The sequence below is a fragment of the Pogoniulus pusillus genome, chromosome 3 (assembly GCF_015220805.1).
Source record: "Pogoniulus pusillus isolate bPogPus1 chromosome 3, bPogPus1.pri, whole genome shotgun sequence".
NCBI classification, from domain to species: Eukaryota; Metazoa; Chordata; class Aves; order Piciformes; family Lybiidae; genus Pogoniulus; species Pogoniulus pusillus.
The window spans coordinates 49,021,775-49,043,656 of NC_087266.1; the positions used below are offsets into that span (position 1 = coordinate 49,021,775).

A 21,882-nucleotide genomic window follows, 5' to 3' on the forward strand; every position below is an offset into this window, starting at 1 on the left:
AAACTGAGGCCTGCACTCCTTTGCTATGGGAATAGAGAAGAAAGCATTAGCAATGTCTATGGTTGCATACCACTTAGCCTCCTTCGATTCCAGCTCGTACTGGAGTTCCAGCATGTCCGGCACAGCTGCACTCATGGGTGGCGTCACCTCGTTGAGGGCACGAAAGTCAACTGTCAGTCTCCAGTCTCCCGTAGGTTTACGCACAGGCCAGATGGGACTGTTGAAAGGTGAATGAGCTTTCTCGATGACAGCCTGACTCTCCAATTGACGAATCAGCTGATGAATGGGCAACAAAGAGTCACGGTTAGTTCTGTACTGCCTGTGATGAACAGTTTGAGTTGCAATTGGCACTTCCAGGTCCTCTATGTCATGATGTCCCACAACTGCAGATTCATCTGAAAGTTCAGGTCTAACAGACAATTTCAATTTATCATCCTCAATCTCTACAGATGCTATTCCAAAAGCCCATTTATGACCCTTAGGATCTTTGAAACAACCTTGTCTCAAAAAGTCAATTCCCAAAATGCAAGGCGCATCAGGACCAGTTACAATAGTATGTGTCTTCCACTCTTTACCAGTTAAACTGATCTCAGCCTGTACCTTAGTTAACTCTTGAGATCCACCAGTGATTCCAAAGATAGAAATGGACTCTGTCCCCTTACAATTAGATGGCAATAAAGTACACTGAGCACCTGTGTCAACTAAAGCCCTGTATTTCCGAACTCTTGAACTGCCAGGCCACCTAATGAATACATTCCAATAGATTCGGTTCTCTCCACTATCCCTTTCCTCCTCCTGGCTGGAGGCAGGGCACCCCTAATGCTGAACATGGCATGTGGGGTGTACACAGTGATTGGTGTTGTTGTGAGAGGAACTGCAACTGTTGGAACAATTGCAGTTGCTCTCGGGAGCTGAAGAAGTGACAGCTACTTTTCGGGCATTGCTGCCTCTGTTTCTGCCACTCTGCAGATCCCTGACCCTCTTTGAAAGAGCTGAAGTGGGTTTACCATCCCATTTGTTCATGTTCTCACCGTATGTGTCACGCAGAAGTATCCACAGTGACGCACGTGATTGCTGCTGTCTGGGTGGAATTTGTCTCCTCCTAGGCTGGAATTGCCTTGCAGGAGGTGGGCGTCTGTTCCTGACTGCAGAAACATGCACCCATTCAGATGATGCAGGAATAGTATCCTTTACCAGATTTTTGAGATCCTCCTTCAGTTCTTTCATAGTATCTTTAATCTCTGTAGTCATAGTTTTTATGGCACAGATTATACCAGAATGTGACAAACTGTCCTCAATCTGCCTGAGCTGATCAGTGAATTCACCAACAGTGAAAGATCTTCCATTATCACTCCTTGATAGAAACTTACTGGCCAAGATGTTAGCATAGGATGAAGGAGCAAGCTTAATAATCTTCTTCATGAGACCTGTTCCCAAAGGAATATCGTCAGGCTCATGAGTGCCATGATCTCCATAAAGCACTTCCTTCACAGCAAACTCCTTCAGAAGCTTAATTCCCTGCTCAACGGTGTTCCACTTCTTGGCAGCCCATGGCAAATCATCTCGGGAAGGATATCTCATAGCCACAGCCAATAGAAGGCGTGTCCACAAGCTAACCCTACCAAGAGGACTTGCTAGGTGTTTGTCCACTCCACTCTCCTTAGTGAGTGGTCCCAGCTGCTTGGCAGACTTGTCTCCTACCTGCAGGGCATTAGCACCAATGCCACGGCATCTCACTAGCCAGCTTAAGATTGGCTCACCTGATTCCCTTGTGTATTCCTTCCTAACTTCCCTGACCTCTCTGAGTGGATCCTTGGAACCTTGGATGTCATCTTCCTCCTCTTCCTCCTGTTGTTCTGGTGGTGCCGGGCCTAACACAATCTTCCTCATAGCATTCCTAAACTCATTGGAACCATCCTCTCTCCTGGCAGCTAACCTCACAGCGCTCCTCTCACTTGAGTATTGTTGTCTCAGCACATCTACAAGGTCTCGCAGACTAACTACCTCCTCTTCCTCCTCTTGCTGCTGATCACCAGATGTCCCCTGTCTTACATCCTCCTGCGAACCACTCTTTGTCTTAGCTTTTGCCTTAGCAGGTGCCAGAAGGGCCTGAGCAGCAACAGACTTGGATGTGTCTGCTGGAGGATTTGAATCTTTAGGAGTCTGACCTGGAGCATTTGAATTATTGGAGGTCTGACTTGGAGCATTTGTATCCTTAGGGGTCTGAACTGGAGCTTGTGAGTTCAAATCTGCCTTGCTTTTAACAGGAGGATTTTGGTTCTGGTCTGCTGGCTGGGGGTTTGAATTGGCTGAGCTGGTGTCATTAGGATTTGGACTGACTGGGCTAGCGTTACTAGCACTAGTGGTATTATTAACATTAGTGGGATTATTTGCCTGTCCTCCTGGGATGCCTGCCAACCCTGACTTGTTTTCATTTTTGCTAGGAACATTCTGATTTTGGGTACCTGCCTGTGCTCCTGAGGCTCCTACCGAACTCTGTGGATTGTTGTTGTTTTTGTTATCAGTGTTTATGTTAGTGGTGGGAACACTGGCTGTGTTCCCAGCACTTGGAGAAGGAGGGGCAGAGGCTGGCAAGGGGGAAGCCGATGACTGTGTTCCCTTGTTTTGCTGTGAAAGAGACTGCTTCTGAGACACAGAATTTTTCCTAGCTCTTACAGAAACTGGTTTTGAATTTTTCACCAATAATGCCAAAATTAATATGAATATTAAAATCATGAGGCAAATATTAAAAACTGTGAGAAGAAAAACAGTTTTACACGAGCATGTACCTATGCAAACAGTTGGAATTCCTGTCTTAGGCTGAATAACTCTCATTAGAGCCATATTTAAAGCAGAATTTCCATTGATTGTCACATTATTGACCAGAGCTCCTGTAATGTCCTTGGTAATATTCTCAGAGATATTAAAACCAGCATAACCAAGAATAAAATCACCCCAGCTCCAGAACATATCTGAAACCTTAGCTTTAGCCTTATTATAAGCCAGATCAATGAAATAAGCAACAATTTGACCTTTTAACCAACTAAATGCCAAGAAAACAAAACCAGACCAGAGCAATGCACCAACCAAATACAATAGCTGCTTGATTAGCTTCATCTTAATTCCCAGAGCTAATTACCACTCACTGAAATATCTAGCCCCACGTTGGGAAAGCCAATTAAAAATGTGATGGTTTGGGGGTTACCCCGCCCCCCCACACTTTTGAATTTGCCCCAGCTAGCTCAGACGGACCCTGGGAATATAGATGAAGCAATTTATTTACAGCTAGCAGAATTTACAAGCAGCTATTTACAATACATACAGTTATATACAATTATATACAGAAATATACAAAGGATAAACAATACAAAAGCACAACTCCCCTCCCAGAAACCTGAGTCCCCAGGAGGGGCTCTCAAACCACCCCAACACCTCCCCCCGGCCCTCTCAACCTTACCCCAGTTCTCAGGAAGAAGAGAGGTGCAGCCAAGAGGTTAGGGAGCAAGGTTAGTAGGAGCAGGGTTAATGAGATGTGACCAGGTCTAAGGCCAAAGCAAGAGTGAGAAACAAAATGGAGAATGTTTTCTTCTTCCCAGAGTTCTCAGCGTGACTGTGAGAGAAGTTGACATCATTGTTTTTCATTTCACTGCCCGTTATCTAGTTCTGTTACCAAAACATTCTAGCTTGCTTCAAACTAGCACAGATGTCATCACTAGAAATATAAACATGCACTAAACAACTGGAACAGGATTTTAGATAGGCAAAAAAAAAACCTTTTATCCTGTGTGCAAAGAGAGATCTGTCTAGACTGCTTGCTTTATCTTGCAGCCAAACTGTTCTCCCTGTTAACAGTCAAGTTACACCTTTCAGTGGGCTCTCTGGCCAGACACACAAAAATATCCAGGGTAGGAGCTCTGTAAAAGCACATGTTCTGCTAGGCAAAAGATGTTGGAACTGTGGCACCAGATAAAGGCAATTTCTTTCAAGCACCTTAGGCTGGAGTGGTTAATGAATGTGCCACTGTGCCAGCAGCAGAAAGAAATTAAAGAAAATAATCTTAAATGGAAGAGTTGAACAAGTGAAAGTCCTGGGGAGCTGAACCTCTACACATATACAGGAGGCAACAAAGTAAAGATTCATGCATTGCCTTATTCTGTACCTTCAATCAGTAAGTACCAGTGGAAAGAAAGGTTGCAAGAGGCTTTTATGGCTGACCCTAGCCAACTTGAGTGGACTTGGTTTCTATGTGCTTTCATTTAAAGCCAGAGAAAAGGGGGGAGGGAAGCAAACATGGAATAGGAAAACAAAAGAAAATTAGTGTGTTGGAAATTAGTAATCAGTTATGATTTGTGACTATTAATTGCTCTATTAATATTTTTATTATTAATAATATTAAAAAATCAGGAAAATTCCCTGAGGTTCTTTGGCTTCTCAGTCAACAGGAAGCAATTGCACAGAAGTAAACAGTTTAAACAGTCAGACTTGGAAAACAGCAACACGAGAACAGGAAGAATTCTGGCTGTGCTGATGGAGTCTCGGCATTCACTCCAACATGTGCACTCCCAGCTCTTTGGGCCCTGAGACAGTCTGCTGTGTGAAAGCTGCTTTCAGACTCGCCATGATGCTGGGGTAAAATACAACTATTTCAGGCAGAGGAAGAAAGAGATGCTCCTAAGCTGGCCGTTGTGAGCTGCCCGTTAACGAGGAGGAGAGGTAGGAAGGCTCCTTGCTGAGTGTAGAAAGGCTGGGTGTCTCCTTCACCCCCCTTTATAGACTTGATTTGAAAGTCAAACTGGCCAATAGGCACAAGCACCATTGTGCTGGCCAATGAGTTCAAAGCTTTGTGCCTCCTTGGGCCATGCAGGCACGATGAGGGCAGCAAAGATACCTCACACGAGGTGCTAAGGCCTCTAGCCCTCAAAACTCTGCTGGGGTGAAACCCTTACTGTTTGCTCATCTACTCACTCCAGGACCCCAGCATGTCAGGAGAAGGACAGCAAGGGTTAAACCTGCCTGGAAGGATTTATGCCCTACCAGGACAATTAGGTGGGCTGCAGTACACTGAAAATAGTGGTTAGATGTTGTGCTGAGGGATTTGGTTTAGTGAAGGACTTGTCAGTGTGAAACTAATGATTGGACTCGATGATCTTGTAGGTCTTCTCCAATCTAAGAAGTTCTACAACAAAATAAAACATAAGAATAGTGTCTAAATCAAAATGACAAAGAATGATACTGAAATTGAAGAATGTGTGGCTGATCAAAGACTGAAGACCCCAGAGGAAAAAAAGGAGAGTTAATCAAGACTTCCCTGCTATGCCACACTAGGACCAGAATCTGAAGTGGGGAAACCCCACAAAACTCTCATGCCTTCTACCAGGAAACACAAACACAACATTTCCCCAGATATCTAAAGTTGTGCATGAAGCAAACTGTTCACTCCCAGATCATGTTCCTGTAGTAAGGACCATGCTTTAATACCCTCAGCAAGATGAAACCCCAAAGCACTACAAGAAAAGAGATCTGAAACAAACTATCTATCTCTCTATATATATATTTAACATAACATTGATGCTCTACATCAGGTACTGGTATGAAGAAGACCTACACTTTAAATTCAAACTGTAAATGTAGAAGGTTATGAAAACCAGTGGGTAGGGAAGATAAGTTCTTAAGAGGCATTGTAATAATGACAGAGTTCCTCTACTATTGAAGCTGCTGTGTCCCTATTTTAATAAATGCTCAGAACATCAAAACACCCACCATAGGAAGAAAACACTTGTGAAGTGTGGGTAAAAATGGGTAAAAAATGGGTAAAAAGTAATCACTGATCCTTGTGGCTTTGATCCCTGTTTCTCAGACAAAAATTTAATATCACAGCTTCCCCCACAGATTGCTCCATGACATCTCAGGTTTCATCTTTCCACAAGAAGATCTGATCTGCAAATGCAGACATGCATTTCTTGTACAATACAGGTGAGACAGTGGTGGACCTTCCCTCTGTGAGCTGGCTGCTGAGGCGAGTGGGTCACCCTAACTATGCAGATTGTGTCCCTGGACTCTTATCAACTGACAGAGCCTTTGGAGCGATGCTCATCTGTCCTGCAAAAAACAGGGAGTTATTCCTAGAAGACCAAAGACAATAAAGAAGAAACACAGATTTCTCTTTTTACAGGACCAGCAGCATTTCCAACTGTGTAACCCTTGTTTCCAAAGATTAGTCCTTCCCAGAAATGCAAGGCTACCATCACTGGAAGGTTAGTGCACAAGAAATCTGCTTATAATCTCTGAATCTTTACCTGGATTCAAAGAAAACTTGAGTTGGAAAATATCAAATAGGAGCTCAGACTATTTATTTTTATTCCTTTTTGTTTCTTATTTTCAGTACTTCACTAGAGAGCACTTCTCAGTTGTGTGCTTGCTTGCAGGAACATGCAAAAATAAATCAGAAGCTGCTTGCTTTTACCGTCAATGGAGCCTCCTGTGTCTACAGAAGTGTTTGGAATCAGCCATGAACAAGGTTTAACTATCTACCATTTCTGCTTCAGATATGTGGAAAGATTACTCATTACTTGGGAATCAGCTAGAACCAAAGAGGTGCTTCAAGAAAAAAACAACACAAAAATGTTTCACTTCATTAGGTAATTCTCTCTAGTAAGACTCTCAGACCATAGCAGGCACTTATGTTTTCTGCTGTCCCATTTTTAGACAGCCCTTTTGACAAGCAGCCCCTGCAAAAAACTGGGAGGGAAAGCAACACAAAAAGCTCTGTGTTGAGATAAGTTTAATGGAAAAGCAGAAGCAGCAGCATAAGGCAGCAATAAAATGATGATCCATGCACACTCCCGAGCCTGCAGCCAGCCCAGCAGAAGAGACCAACACACCAAAACCAGAAACCTGAAGCAGCTACTGGAAACAGGCATCCTCTCACGTTACCAGCTAAAATACAAGTCCCAAGATACTTCACTCCAGACACACTTTAATTTTAAAGCTGGCAAGACATGAGCATGGTATCCAATACTCATCAGCAGATTCAGTTGGCTAAACCCATGACATCCACTCAGGCCTCACATATAGCAACTATGTCAGCACACATAAGTGGACCAAACCTTAGCTGGGGTCTTTGATTTCAAAGGGGTAATTTTACCTTACTAACATAACACAATTTAATTTATTTATAGCCTAGTCTTTGATTTTGGTTGGGTTTTTTTCCAATAAAAGTAGATGTAGATGAAAACAGGCATAGTGGGTCAGGTCATTTCAGTGTAAAAGCCTGGCATCCCATCTCCAGCAATGGCCAACTGCAGTGCAATGGCCAATGGCAGTGCAATGGCCAACAGCAATGCAATGGACAACTGCAGAGCAATGGCTGACAGCAGTGCAATGGCTGACAGCAATGCAATGGACAACTGCAGTGCAATGGCTGACAGCAGTGCAATGGCTGACAGCAGTGCAATGGCCAGCTGCAGTGCAATGGCCAGCTGCAGTGCAATGGCCAGCTGCAGTGCAATGGCCAATTGCGCAGTAACAGTTCTGTCCCCAATATTTTCCCAGCCCTTAGCAATTTGTTGCTCAGAGATTCCTAAGCCAGAGCTGGTGGGGTTGTTTTTAATAGCCCTTCATGGCCTAAGCTATTACCCTTCCTCATCCTGACATGTTCCTAACTTTTCTGCAACAAAAGGACTGGTGCAAACCAAGTAACCAGCAAGATATTTCATCTTGCCCAGCAGCTGTGTGTACATTAGCCTGTACCAATCTCATCAAATGAACAGAGACCACACAAAAGTAAAATATATATTCCTCAGGGGCTAAACCAAATTCACTCACAACACACAATGATTTAAAAGGAAGACACTACGATTCCAAGAATAAGGCCAGCTTCTACTACTGAGCACTGAGCTGCCTTTGCTATTTCCTGCCACAGGAACCAATTGCCAGTTGCTTGACACTGTTAACATTTCTGAGACACTTCAAACATGACTTGAGTTTTTTCCTGCACAGAACTTCAGAAAACAAGACTGCCCTTTGTGCTCATGCTGATTTGAAGAGTGTTCAGTGCCTCCATTATTCTGAAGCTAGTGAAATATATGTGATTCCCACTGTTGTGGAGTTTTCCTGTGTGAGTGGTATTTGTCTAAACACACAGATGATGATTTCTTATCAGCTGGGTATTTCATTTGGAAGGAAAAAAAACTTGAAATAAGTAAGAGAGTAACCAGCTCTCTCCAAGCCACCATGAAGCAGTTAAATTCTTCCAGCAAAGCACAGGGAATGTTGGTGACATGCTAAATATTCAGTCTTCTTGAGAGAAAAAAAATAGTGGGGGGAAAAAAGAGAGAGAAAAAAATAAGATGAAAACAGGAAAACCTGAATGAAGAGATTAATTAGTATTCCACCAGCACACTGGACTCAGGCTGTTATCTTGCCAGACAAGGACTTGCACTGTGAGGCTTTTTTACTGAACAAGCTTGAAATACACCCTCATGTGAAGAGGTTGACAAAAACTTTCTTCAACTTCTTTGTCTGCAGGAATAAGATGAGTTTGGTATTTCAAAGGTCTGGAAAAAAAGAGTCACATCAGAAACCCCAAGTCCAGCATTTCAGGATGAGATAATAGAAATCTTGTGCATCTCAAAACTCCTTGAATTAGAAGCAGAGCTGCTCAAATGCAACAGGTAAATTCCTTGCTATTCAACCAGGTCAGAAAGCCATAAGCATGGTCAGCCTATCCTAAACTCTGCCAGGCAGAGGTCTTGCACCAAAAGAAAGCTGTTCTTCCAGAAAATTCACAGGCAGCTTTCAATAGTTCATCAGATGAAAGCTACCACTTGTTCTGAGAGCAAATCTCCTGAGAAAATCTAAACTTGGGTATGAAATTGGTTTAAAAAGGAAGGCCACAAAACTATTTCAAACCAACTCCAAGGAAAAGTATGAATTCAAAGTGTGTTTCTGGTAAACCTTTTGATCCTGACCAGGGCTGATTATTCAGCTGTGTCTATCACTAGCCAACTGTTAACTAGGAGATCAGTAAAGATGGTTAAGGTATCTCAGCTTCTAAAGCCAAAACAAACATCAATGTGTTTTTAAAGTGATGAGGACAATAAATATTGCTTTGTTGGTGTCTACAACTACTGCTTTAAGTTTTGTTTCAAGGTAGTCAATAATATGAAATAATAGCTGGGAAGATCACAGTTCAGATAGTGGATGACTTCAGCAAATAAAGATTTGCAAGGTACAAAATGATCAGTTGCAAGAATACCAAGGTGAACATTGGGCATTTTTCATCATTTATGTTTTAGGTTTTTGACTAGAATTTGAAAAGTGCTATTATTAGAAGTAGGTTTGTGCCATACACATCCCCACCATTTTAGTAGAGTAAGAAAAAAATAACTTGGGAATCTGAACAGGAATCTAAACAGCATAGTTCCTTTTGCTGTGCATGTAATCCTTTATTCTACTGTGCTTTTCCAGTTGGCAAATCAATACATCAGAAATTAAATGCCACATAATTAGACCTGCTCTGTCAGCTAGGCTATGGACAATGTTTCTGAAATCTAAATCTTGGCATCGAGTTTTAAAACTGATATTTTTTTATAGAGTTTGGTTAGGCTTAGCACATGAACATCTCAAGTGAACAATATGCCACACCTGTTATTGTTAAGTAACACCTAGTTCTGTTCTCCTTGAAGTCAGTGGAATTTCATCCAGACAATTAGATTAAATAGCAAGGGGGAAATGACAAATTCCAGTTATCCTCTGAACTTACCAAGCTGCAATTTCCCTCGAATTCTTCATACTGTGTTAGAGTTACTTCTGTAATGCAGGAGTTGAATGGTGCCTCTGAGGGGATTACTGTTTTTATCCATTTAATCCTCCCATTCGTTTTGGTACCATCGTTCTAAAATTTCAGCTGCTTTAATCCTGTCAGAGAATAATTCACTTCATCATCCATGTCCTGAAAAGCAAATAAAGAAGCCAAAGAGTTGTGGATTTGTGTCTTTTTAAGTTGAGAAAAGTCTAGTAAAATAGATCATACAGTATTTATTCTTTAACAGCTGTGAAGAAAACAGTTATGGACATGATAAACATTTCATTATATGCCACCACTCCATGTGGGTTTTTTTCCTTCTAGTTCACCAAATTATGTAAAAACACAGCTGATCATACCAATCAAGTCTCATTCTGCTTTCCCCCCCATGAACATGTATTTTACCATTGAAATGGTATCATTTCAGTATCATTTGAATTTGATTTCATTCCACATTTCAATGGAATCATGCCTAGCACGAAACAGTCATCATCAAACTTTGATTTTGATATATCATTCTGAAATGATAATGCAACTTTCACAGCTCAAATCCTTTCACACAAATCAGAAATGAACAAATAATTTATACTGATTGGCAGCCTCTTTGAAAGCGGTCTGGACATACCCAGTGAGTGTTGAGCAGCTCAGGTGAAGACACAGCATCCCTGAAATTACACTGAGGAATCAGTAACTCTACTTTGTGATACTTAAGTTTGCTGTAATCTTCCTTTAATGCAACAAAATTAAATCTAATTCACTTTATAAAGCTGCTGTCTTCTTCTAGCTCGTTTATTGGTGTTCAAGCAAAGCCTGGACGAGGCACTTAGTGCCATGGTCTAGCTGACTGGATAGGGCTGGGGGATAGGTTGGACTGGATGATCTTGGAGGTCTCTTCCAACCTCATTGATTCTATGATTTCAGGGGAGCTATATTCATGCATTAGTTACCTGGTTTAGAAAATAAACCTTGGCTGTATTTAACTGTTTTGTATTACACAGATGCTATTAGAAGACAGCAGTGCTACTGACCTCATGGTTTGCGTAGTCCACAGTCCAAAGTCCCATCCTTATGACCTGTGAGACCATGGCAAATGCTCCCAGCAGTATTTTAAAAACGAATTTTGGGTGATAATGCTGTTTGTTGGTGCAGTGAAGATGCAGTGAAGTTGGACTGCAGGATTGCTGATCTGCATTTGGCAGCCATTTCCCTTACAGGCTCCTAGGACTCCATGTGACAACAGGAGAATTCTCACTACCAAGTGTGGCCACTGTTCTCCCTTCTGGCACAGGTGACCCACACATTTGGCAGAGAGGTACAAACAGGTCATTCACTATGGAGAGGAGTGCTCTGTTTAGGGGATTTGCTGAGCTCTCCAACTTAAGCCATGTTATTTTAACTTCAGAACTGGAGTTTTTTCCACATTTCATCATGGAATGGTTCGTAGAGCGGTTTGGAAACGACCTTTAAAGGTCTCTAGCTCAGTCCTCCTGCAATGAACAGGGACATCTTCAACGAGATCAGGTTGTTCAGAGCCCTCTCCAACCTGACTTTGAATGTTTCCAGGGATGAGGCATTTTGCAAAAATGGAGCAGACCATAGAGTTGCCCAGTTCTAATCCCAGGGCACTGTATTGATACTTACTTTGCTGAGCAAAACCAATTTTAATGCAAATTTGCAATAATGACTGTTAGAACACCAATTCTTCACAGTTCTCTGGAGACAGTACCTTTGTTTGACTGAAGAGACGAGAGCCAGAGCAGGGAGGCATTGCTGTGCATCAAGACTACGCTTTGCAAAACATTCCCCTGATGGATCTCTCTTCTCACCTCTTCTCTGCTGAGTTTAGACACAATATCAATTTCATAAATGTTCTCTAGCACTTGGAGGTATGTCTGGTATGATATTGTAAAGAAATTCTGTTTCCATGGGTCCTTCTGGGCAGTTCTGCAACGGATGAAACCAAGAGCATTTGATAAGTTATCTAGCAGTAGCTGAGATCTTTAAAGGCAATTTAACTGATAAATAATACCAGTCTAGTTTAGTTTTGCCTTAGAAAAATACATGTATTCACACAAGTCCCTAAACAGTTCAAGAGGTCACTATAATGTTTCCCCCCATGCCTTCCACTAATATTATTCAGAATGATTTCCAGGTGACTTCAAATGGTTTTCCAGAACAAAACTGAATTTTGCATACACATATTTATATATCTATGACCTAAAAAATGTAGGAAGCAGACACGGACCGTGTCATGAGATGCAGACCTCCACACCACAAGGAGCAGCATTTGGATGCCGTGAAAAGATTTAAATGCTCTCATCTTTCCCTGTCCCCATACACCCAATGCATCACCTATATTTCTTCATTTCACCTGCAAGGGAATGTGAGGGAGCAGCACTTCTGGGAAACTAGGAGGCATGAAGGACACACTGTGCCAGGGCTCTCAGGCAGCAGGGCAAGTCCAGTAGGTGCTGCGTGCACCAATTCGACACTGTATGGTCTCATACAGAGCCAGAATCTGTGGCTGCCGACAATAACACCAACAGCTACAGCTGCTGATCTTGGCCCCATCTCCAGCAGCAAGGAGCAGTGCCCCACAAAATCCAATATGGAAATGTTTTGCTATATTCCACCAAAACTGGCTAAGCCTGGGAACTCCTATTGGAACTGGAGGAAGGCAGGAGAATCAACGGTTTCCTAACAGCTGCAACTGGAAATATCTCCAGTTTTCTGCCCCTGGATGGCACAGCCCACAGATGCTGCACGGTGGCATTTGTTCAGCCCTGACTCACAGGCAGTTGAATGCCACTGAATGAATCACCAGCAGCACTCTCTGCAGTACCTAACAAGGTATCCCATCCAGATAGTGATAAGGTCCAAGCCTCTCTAGGTTTTGACATCTGACATACCACAACCTAGGATGCTATTTGCCAATCCAGTTATGAATTTTGGAAAGAGGGCTTATAGGGAGCAACCAGGATGGCAAAGTATTGCCTGGTGCATTCTCTGTCAGTAGAAGCGACTTTTGGCCTGCTGTTAAGGTACAGAAATGATAGGCACACTGCTGAAGTGCAAGAGAAACAGCAAGTGATTAACTGAGTAACAGCGAACTCGGAAAGGAATTAACAAAACCACCTTACAAAACAGCTCACTGCGTTCCGTCCACTGCTGCAGAAGGTCATCGAGCCAAGCACTGTAGCAAAATCATTTGCATCCAAAATGGTTTAAAGGACAAACACTGAGCAAAGGATAGTCACAAATTAGCGTTCTGAAGATGTTGCAGGTATTGAGGGAGGATAGCTTCTCCCTGCATAAGCCCCTGGAAAAGCATCTTTCTGCCCCTTTCCCCTCGGATTTTGGTCACTGCATGCTTGGGCAGCAAGGTGCTTTAGGCTCTGCCGTTCACTAGTAAGGTCCTGGAGCTCTGTTCAGCCTCAGGACGTACAGAGAAGCCTTTTGACTTTCAGTGTGTTAGTAGCTGCCTCTATGTACAGGGAAGGGCAGCTTTTCATACCCTTCAGTCTGCCCACGAAGGGCCCAGCCTGGGCCAAGGCTCGGCCCAGGGCCAAGCCATGACCCCACAGGCAGGTCAAAGGTCAACACCGAGGTGCAGCCCAACACCAAGCACCACCCGCGTCCCGCATAGCCCCGCCCTCCCCCGGGCCCCGCCCTCCCCCGGGCCCCGCCCTCCCCCCGGGCCCCGCCCTCCCCCGGGCCCCGCCCTCCCCCGGGCCCCGCCCTCCCCCGGGCCCGCCCGCAGCGCCGCAGCCGCCCCGGAGCCCTCCGCACAGGCGCACTGCGCGGCGGAGTCAACTGCCCCCTCGCGGCCCCTTCCCGCCCTCCACAAAGATGGCGGCCGCGCGCCGGCGGGCGAGGCGGCAGGGAGCGCTGAGGCGGCGCGGGGAAGGTGGCGGCGGCAGCACCCGCAGCGCTAGCAGCAGCAGCAGCGGTGGCGGCGGCCGCCGCAGGAGGCAGTGACAGGTGCAAGAAACGGAGGAAAAAGAGACGTAGCGGTGGCGGCCAAAGCGCAGGTACCTCGGATGGGCGGGGAAGGGGGTGGGCAAACAGCCGGCGTGGCACCGCCTCTGCCTGAGCTGCGCCGTTGGGAACTCCCCTCAGTTCCCCGCCCGGGAACCGCTGGCCGCCGGTGGCAAGGGCCGAACCGTTAGCCGGGAGAGCCGGCGGGGCCATGGCGGTGAGTAGGTGTGCTCTCCGCCGGAGGCGGCTGGCAGGCTACCCCTTTTCCCCTCAGTAGGGCGGGCAGAATGGTGCGAGGAGATGGGGGTAGCGCCTCTACCTGTCCCCGGTGCCGGGCGCGATGAGGACAGCCTGGTCCCTGAGGAGACGGCGTTGCCTGCGCCTCTCGTCTAACCGGCTCGAAGAGCGTCGGGGACTCCGGCCGGAGTCCCGCTGAAAAAACTTTCTGTCTTTCCTCCCGGGCTTCTGTGCTGTTGGGAGATGCCTCTCCCGGCCAAAGCGGGCGGGTCCCGCTGCTGTCAGTGCCGGGCAGCGGGGCTCCCCGGGGCAGGGCTGCTGCGCGGCTGCCGCGGAGGAGGGTTGTTCGGCAAGGAGAAGCAAACGCGAAGCGCGGCCAGGACAGCTGAGCAGCTGTGACAGGCGGGGAGAAGAAGGAAGTGCTGGTTTTCAACGCGTCTTTCTTTTTCTTCTTCTTCTTCCTCTTCTTCTTCTCCTGCGAAGCCGAAAAGGTTCCCTCGAAACTCCTAGCTGAAAGGATTGAGCGTGCGTTCTGCATGTAAATCTCATGGAAAACCCTGTCATCCCCGTGCCGTGTGCTAGCAGATGCATTCGTTCCGCTTGGTTTATGCCAGAATCCTCCTTTCCTCTTACCTGAGTTTGGTTTTAGCCTAAACAGAAACTTTTTGTTGCTTCTAGACAACCAGAAAGTGAAACCAACTAAGAGCAAAACCGAAACTTCTCGGCAGATTTTTGTTGTGCAGACTAAAGAAAACAAGCATTTGAAACGAGGGGAAATGTGCTGGCTAGGAGCAAACTGTGCTTCATGAGTGGCATCTCAAAGAGTGCCAGTAATTTCTTGTCAGAGGCAGCTTGAGTGGTTGAAGTAGTTTCATGAAGTATTTTCCATGAAACGTTCTTTGCTTTCACGATTTAAGTCTCTGATCAAACATGTACTGGTTATACAGGTCATTAATTGTCACAGAGGCTTCAGAGAGCTTAGTTTTTTGCTGCTGAGTACTTGATAGCTGCTGTCGTAGAAAATGCAGGTCCCAGTCCTTTCAAGCTTTGAGCTTGAAAGAAGCTGTTTTGTTGTTATGGCAATGGGCAGCTTCCTGCAGTATCCAAAATTCCCTGTAACCATGATGTGAATCTGCATTCGTAGATGTGTTTATATTTTGTGTCATGAAATAGTATGAATCACAGGAACTCAGCAGGCATTGAAATTCAAAAAGTCTAATCAGTGACTTTTTTGTTTTTTGTAGGGAAGCTGTTTCAGATAATGATGGAATGTAATCATGTGATGAAGGGAGAAGTGAAGAAGTAGCAAGCTTTCAGGTAGGGAGAAGGCTGGGTATGCATGTGAAAGCTGAAGTCGAGGTAGAGTTCTTGGTGGCTGGTATTCTTGCTAAGCCTGGGGAGCAGGAAGGATGCTGGTTGAGTCTGGAAACATAGTATCTAGTTCTAGATTCACTCTGTGTATAGGGAGTGCATGCAAATCCTAATGGTTCTGGTAACTTCAGAGGAAATTGACTTGCTGACTCAGTTACATCTGGCCATCAGACTGATTTTTGGCAAATGAAGCCTTAGTTAAGAGAGATGCAGAGCCTTGTCCTCATAAAGGCCAGAATTTGCTCATCAATTGCTTAGGTCACTTGGTCAGGATGAAAGCAATCTGCTTTGAGCAGTCACAGGCTGACTACTGTAGATGATAATATTAAAGGAGAATTGGATGAGTGTCTCGGTTCTTAAAAGGCAGATAGAGATGGTCTGAGGCTTTTTGCTGTAAGACAAGGTCTGGATATGAGTTACATGAGCCTCAGATCTTTGCAACACTTAACTTACCTGATTTCAATCTATTAGTGGCCTTTCTACCTTTTTTTCAGGCTGGAGTTTCTACTACTTTATGAACTTGAAAGCTTTTTATTTTTGTAGACAGTAATGTAATGGAATTGCAGCAACTTGAATCATGATTCAGACTGTAATAACTCATTTGCTCTGGACTGTGAGTCCTGTGGATCTTGAGATGCTTTTGTTTGTTGTTCTTTGCTTTGTGGCCATTTAATTTCACTTGAATTTGGACTTAAATCAGCTAACTCAGTGTTAGCTGATGATCATTTTGGCTCAAGATATCTCGAAGAGATCCTTCATAATTGTTACTGCAACTTTAACTACTTAACGAAATGTGCCTCTGCAGTGTTCTAAGGACTTACTGAGAAGTAAAATCCTCAAAGCCTGGCTTCATAAGAGGTACCATTTTTCATTTTGTCAATGTTTTCACTTATGTGGCTTCAACTTCTAAATGCTTTTAGGCAACACACTAATTTACCTTGCAGGCAGGTCACTTCTAGAGTTGTAAATGTGACTCCTTGGCAGATGTTAAGTGCCAGAGTTCTAATTATCTATTGATACTTCTGTCAAAGTGACAGATGATTTAAGCTAGCCCGATCCCACTTTTTTGGGTGTGTGAAGGGAACTGGCAAAGCTAGTCTTTTCATTGCTAGAAAATACAGCTTTTGTGAGCCTGCATGCCCACTTCCCAGGCACTGGTTCATTGTCAGTGCCTCCTGGAACCTAACTCCTGTCTTCATCCAGCAACTCTGCACCTGTTTTTGACCTCTGCCTTCTAGTTGTAGTGGGATTTCTGGTTCAAACTCTTCTCAGATTTCTACAGTAGCAGGTCATGTTTCATTGGTGCATTTCTGTGGTCTAAAGTATTAACTGGATTCACTTTGTTACATCTGTTGATTACACTTTCATGTTTTATCATCTGTTTCTTTAAGACTGTTGACTTCAGGAAATTCCTTGGCCATTTGTAGCAAGATTTGACTTGGCTGCAGTTTATAGTGCACGACTTGATTTGTGAGCCGTTGCTTTTCCTGTAGGACCAGATCTAGTGAAAATAGATTTGACTTGGACTGTCAACTCTAGCTTAACTAAAAGATATTGTCTGTAGCTCAGGAAAGTGATAACAGTTTGGAATGTTTTTTTCTGTTCAGCAAACACAAACAATGTTTATTTTGCTCATGGGGCCAATGTTTCCTGAGCTACAGAAATGACTATTTCTTTGCTTGTTCCTTGCCATATACAGTAAACTTTGAGTTCCCTTAATGCTTGATGCCAGTAGAAAAACGCTATTAGCCTTTTTTTAACTTGTCTATCCATAAAGTTCAGTAGTTTTGTTTATGCCAGTAGCATTTGGGATTGTCATCCTGGGGTCTGTATTTTGTAGGGCTGATAGGGCAGAAGGACATTTAGAAAGTGTCTGTAACACATAAGAGTGTTACCTGTTCGTTGTAGGTTGTCACCTTTAATTGTTCCAATTCATTTACATTTAGCTGCAGATGGAACAAATAGTTTTGAAGTCATTGTTGTTCCATTTGCCCCCCAGAGATCTGGTCCCATTCCAGCTGCTCACATAACCCTGAGCCTGTAACCAGTGAAAATCTCCAGACTTTTTTTTTTTTTGCTAAGCTGTCATAGATGACTTTAACAAGATGGAAAATAGAATGGAAATAGAGTTTGCTATGGCCTTTTGTCAGTAATTAAATGGAATTTTTAGCTGTTGTTTTCATGCTGAACTCTTCTGTATAATGAGAAGTCTTTTTATACTCACCTGCTAGGTCATGTGTCCTTTCTTGGTTATATTAATTACCTGTTTTGGTTAGAATATGTGCTGTGGAAACTGTTAGTCTTCATTTTGATCACAGCTGTGTAGAGGATTGTTACTTCTCTTCTTGGATGTATTGGTTTAGAATGCTTTTCTGCTTACAGTTGTACCTCAGGAATGGAATATCCTTGTGTCATCCAAGCTCTCTGAACACATTCATTGGCACTGTCTTGACAGCATCTCTCGAAAGGAGTTAGACTTGACATATTTTACTCTTTGTGTTCATGGTTCCAAATAAACTTCTACCCTTCATGTCTAGGCAAGCATATTTACTGGTCTCAGTTCCACCAGCCCTATCTATGTGTCTACCAGTTTGCTGGCAGATACATAGATGGGGCTGGTGAAACTGAGGTTGTTTTGCTTTTTTCAGGATGCACAGACCCTTTTCTGGCCTGTTTGCAGTCAAAACATCACCTAGGTTAACACTGGTGCCCTCTGTTTCAATTTAGCATCTTAGACACTGAACACCATCCCAACAGCAGCTTCTGGAAGTTAAAAGGGAGTGCTGAATGTGTTTGTAGTATACCTCACTCCCAGCTTTGCTTGCAGAATTGTGCCAATGCATTTAGTACAGATTAAAAGATACACTGCAAAACCTCTTCATTTGTAGACAGAGGAAAACACTGCACCTGGTTATGTATTTGCTTTGTATCTATTTTCCAAAAATGAAAATACCTGTACATTTCAAATCCCACTTTAACCAGTGGAACATATTCTAATCATCCATTTATAAGAGAGAAGCATAGTACATTTTATGAGATGTAATAAATACCTTCTGCTTTCCAGAAGCACTACAAGAAGTCATTCTACTTCCTGGCAACATGCAGGCTTCTTCAAGATAATGCCAAAACCCCCTTGTTTCAGTACTGTGAAAGTTTATAAAGTTTAACCAGTGCACTCCATGGTTTGAAAAAAAACCCTTTTATCAAAGTCTGGAGAATTGCTGTAGGGAAAGGGACAAGGTCCAAAAGAATTTACACTGTGACAGATGCAGATAGTAATTTGGTTTGGTAACTGGGAGTGGATAGGCATACGGAGCACACAAATGGTAACTTTTATGTCCTGCTTGACAATTCCTTTTTTTTTTGCATTTCCTTTTGGGGGTTTTGTCTGCTGGTTGCATTTCCATCTGTGAAGTTCAGTTCTTAATGTCTTCTGGTCTTGAATAATGAAAATGAACTTTACAAACATAGAACTTTACTATTGCCTGCAATGTAAAATAAAATTCCCTGTAGTTCACAAGTGTAAATAGTTTCTTGTAAATTCTGTTGGACAAATCCAGTGTCTGTGGTAAACACAGCTCAAGCTCCACTTACACAAGATCTTACAAAGTGTGGGCTACTGCCAAACTACTCTCTCATTTCCCCTTGCTAGTGTAATGTACTCAATATAGTGTCTTACTCCATTGATTACAAAAGAAATCCTTCTTCTCTAACTTCCAGCTTTCAAACTGTAGGATTTTGTTGATAAGGGTTGCTCTTTTAACCAGAGGAGCTGTATCCTTGACACAATCCCAAGCACAAATACGGGTTGGATGGCAAATGGCTGGAGAGCAGTCCTGAGGAAAAGGACCTGTGGGTCTTGGTTGATGAAAAGGTCAATATGAGCTGGCAGTTGTGCTCACAGCCCAGGCAGCAACCGTGTCCTGGGCTGCACCAAGTGAAGCGTGGCCAGCAGGGCAAGGGAGATAATTCTTCCCTTTACTCTGCTTTCATGAGACCATACCTGGAGTACTGTGCGCTGTTCTGGAGCCTCCCATATAATAGGGACATCGAACTGTTGAAGTGAGTCCAGAGAAGGGCCACAAAGATGATCAGAGGGCTGCAGCACCTCTGCTATGAGGACAGGCTACAAGAGTTGGGGCTCTTCAGCCTAGAAAAGAGAAGACTTTGAGGAGACCTTGTAGTAGCCTTCCAGTATTTGAAGGGGGCCTACAGGAAGGCTGGGGAAGGACTTTTTACAAGGTCTGGTAATGACAGGGCAAGGGGTAATGGGTTTAAACTAGCAGAGGGGAGATTTAGATTGAATGATAGGAAGAAGTTCTTTACAGTGAGGGTGGTGAAACAGGTTGCCAGAGGAGGTTGTGGAGGCTCCCTCCCTGGAAGTGTTCAAGGCCAGGTTGCATGCGGCCTTCAGCGACCTGTTCTAGTGGGAGATATCCCTGCCTATGGTGGAGGGTTGGAATTAGATGATCTTTGAAGTCCTTTCCAACCTAAACCATTCTGTGATTCTAGATGACTGAAGAAAACTGAGATGTAAGCAACAGAATATCAAATGGCTTAGTTTTACTTTGGGGCAGAGAAACACGTTTTAGATGATGATAGCAAATAAGGTAGCAGTGACCTACCAAATTGTGTGTGGCTGAAAATGAATCTATCAGCACAAAATGAATTAATAAGGTCCAGCGTGAGAACTTTGACTTAGAGTGTCATGGCAGTAAGGTAGAACTGTGGCTCTAACTGCGTGCTAATGTTTCAAAATAACTGTTGATAGCCTGCAGGGAGGCTTCCTGCAGCAAGAGTGAACATAAGCCACAAGAGTTACCATGCTTCTGCAGATCCCATAGGAGCTGCTAAAAATGGAAATGGGGAAGACCATGCTGTGAGAAAAAGATTTCTTTACCTACTTAATCTAGTATGAATGTGGGTTGACTAGTTTGAAACAAAGTAGTAAGAAGCAGAGCCCAAAAGAAGCTGTGGAAGTGAGTAGTGACTGTTTACAATGATCAGTCTTAGAGGCAGCTGAAATGAATTTGTTTTAGTATCTTCAGGCTAATAACTTGATTGATGTGCTAACATTCATATGTATACACATTCCAGTTGATGGCATTTCACTAGTAAGGGTAAATCACCATCATTTAGGTAATGTAGCTTGAAAGTAATACACTTAATTATCTACATCATGGAAATACAGCTCCAAACAGGTTAGTTTCTGATTTTTGTGGCTTTGTTTTTGTTAACAAATTCAGCATTGCAACTTCATCTGTAAAAACAGGAATCTGAGAGCAGCTTTGTGCTCTTGACTTCATTAGGCCATCAGCCTACTTGGTCCCATGGTGTTTTGACTGACTGAAACTTTTCTTAGGGAATTGGATGGAACTTGGAAGAAGGGAGTGTTGGTATCATCTGTGAAGCCTGCCCTTGTTTTTGTGTTTTCTCTTTAGTAGCTGCAGAGACTCTTCCATTGGAGAACCCTTGCATGAGTAGCATATTCAGTTTTCAAGAGCTACATTCAGCTTACCATCTAACTCTAAGCTCTGTATGGCATGCAAGTTTCAGTACCACTGTGACTAAGTTTAATATTAAGGAAGTGAAGCACCGACCAGGGTGACAGCCTCTTGACCTTTTTTACTGTTGTGCTCTGTAGCTTCATGAGTGCTGTGCATTGACACTGGAAGAAGCAGTTTCTGTTTGTCTGTTCTTGTGCTTGGCATTCATTTGTATGCTTGAATAAGTTAAATGGATCAGGCAAGTGTTTTATGTTAAAACTAATCAATTTGTCTAAGATGAGTTTTAAACTACATCCCTCCTTTGGTTTCACTCACTGTTGTTGAGCAGTTGCTGGTGGTAGTGCAACTGGATGCTGCTCATGCAGTTTAGCAGGACTGGCACACAGCAGTTTGAAGTCTTAAAAAAAATCATCTTCCACAGTTCTTTTTTAGGCATCAAAACACTCTCTTTTGGAGTGGATTTTACTCTTGGGAAGTAGTTTCCATATGGCTGTCTTGTCCTGTTCTGTGCTGTTATCCTGTACCTTACGAAAGCAGAGACCTACAGATTTTCCAAGAAGAATCACTTGACAGAAGCATTGAAATCTGTTAGACTTGTAAGCAAATGGATCCTGTGCCATCTTGCATTTGGATAACAGAGTTTTCAGTTTTCAGAATGAGGAAAAAGCTGTTTCCTAAGAGTTCTTTAAAAGCTGCTTGTTCTGCTTGACTCGTGCACTCCTTGCAGCTCCAACACCAGCAGCTGTCTCTGCAATAAATTTACCTCGCTGAGTAGCTGCATCCCATTAATAAAAATATATTTGTGCTTTTAGTTTGCCTTAAAGGAATCATGAAAAATGATGTTGAAAATTTGTCCTTGAAACTTAGAGCTACTGAAAAGGGGGAGTCAATAGCAAATTAAGAAGATTCTTGCTGTTGAACTCCCTTGTTTTCTCAAAAAATAAGCACGGTCTTAAGCAGAAACGAAGGCAGGAGAAATGGTTA

At 43.4% G+C, this 21,882-nt stretch overlaps 1 protein-coding gene and 1 long non-coding RNA gene across 5 annotated transcripts in view; one reads left to right on the forward strand and one right to left on the reverse strand.

Moving 5' to 3' along the window:
• Window positions 1-8,252: 8,252 nt before the first annotated feature.
• On the reverse strand, window positions 8,253-11,732 carry LOC135192597 (uncharacterized). The gene is made up of 3 exons (XR_010309014.1): window positions 11,532-11,732; window positions 9,764-9,952; window positions 8,253-8,555 (listed from the first exon to the last, which is right to left on the reverse strand). It is a non-coding gene; the product is annotated as an uncharacterized LOC135192597 (long non-coding RNA).
• A 1,939-nt stretch (window positions 11,733-13,671) lies between these two features.
• The window catches only part of FNDC3A (fibronectin type III domain containing 3A), a 105,306-nt gene continuing 97,095 nt past the window's right edge, over window positions 13,672-21,882 (forward strand). The window contains exons 1-2 of one of the 4 annotated variants that reach the window (XM_064175796.1): window positions 13,672-13,836; window positions 15,265-15,337. The gene's annotated coding sequence lies outside the window, so the exon portion shown is untranslated. Of the gene's footprint in view, window positions 13,837-13,941; window positions 14,001-15,264; window positions 15,338-21,882 lie in introns of those variants that run through there. The other 3 variants (XM_064175808.1, XM_064175804.1, XM_064175817.1) reach the window with 3 other exon arrangements.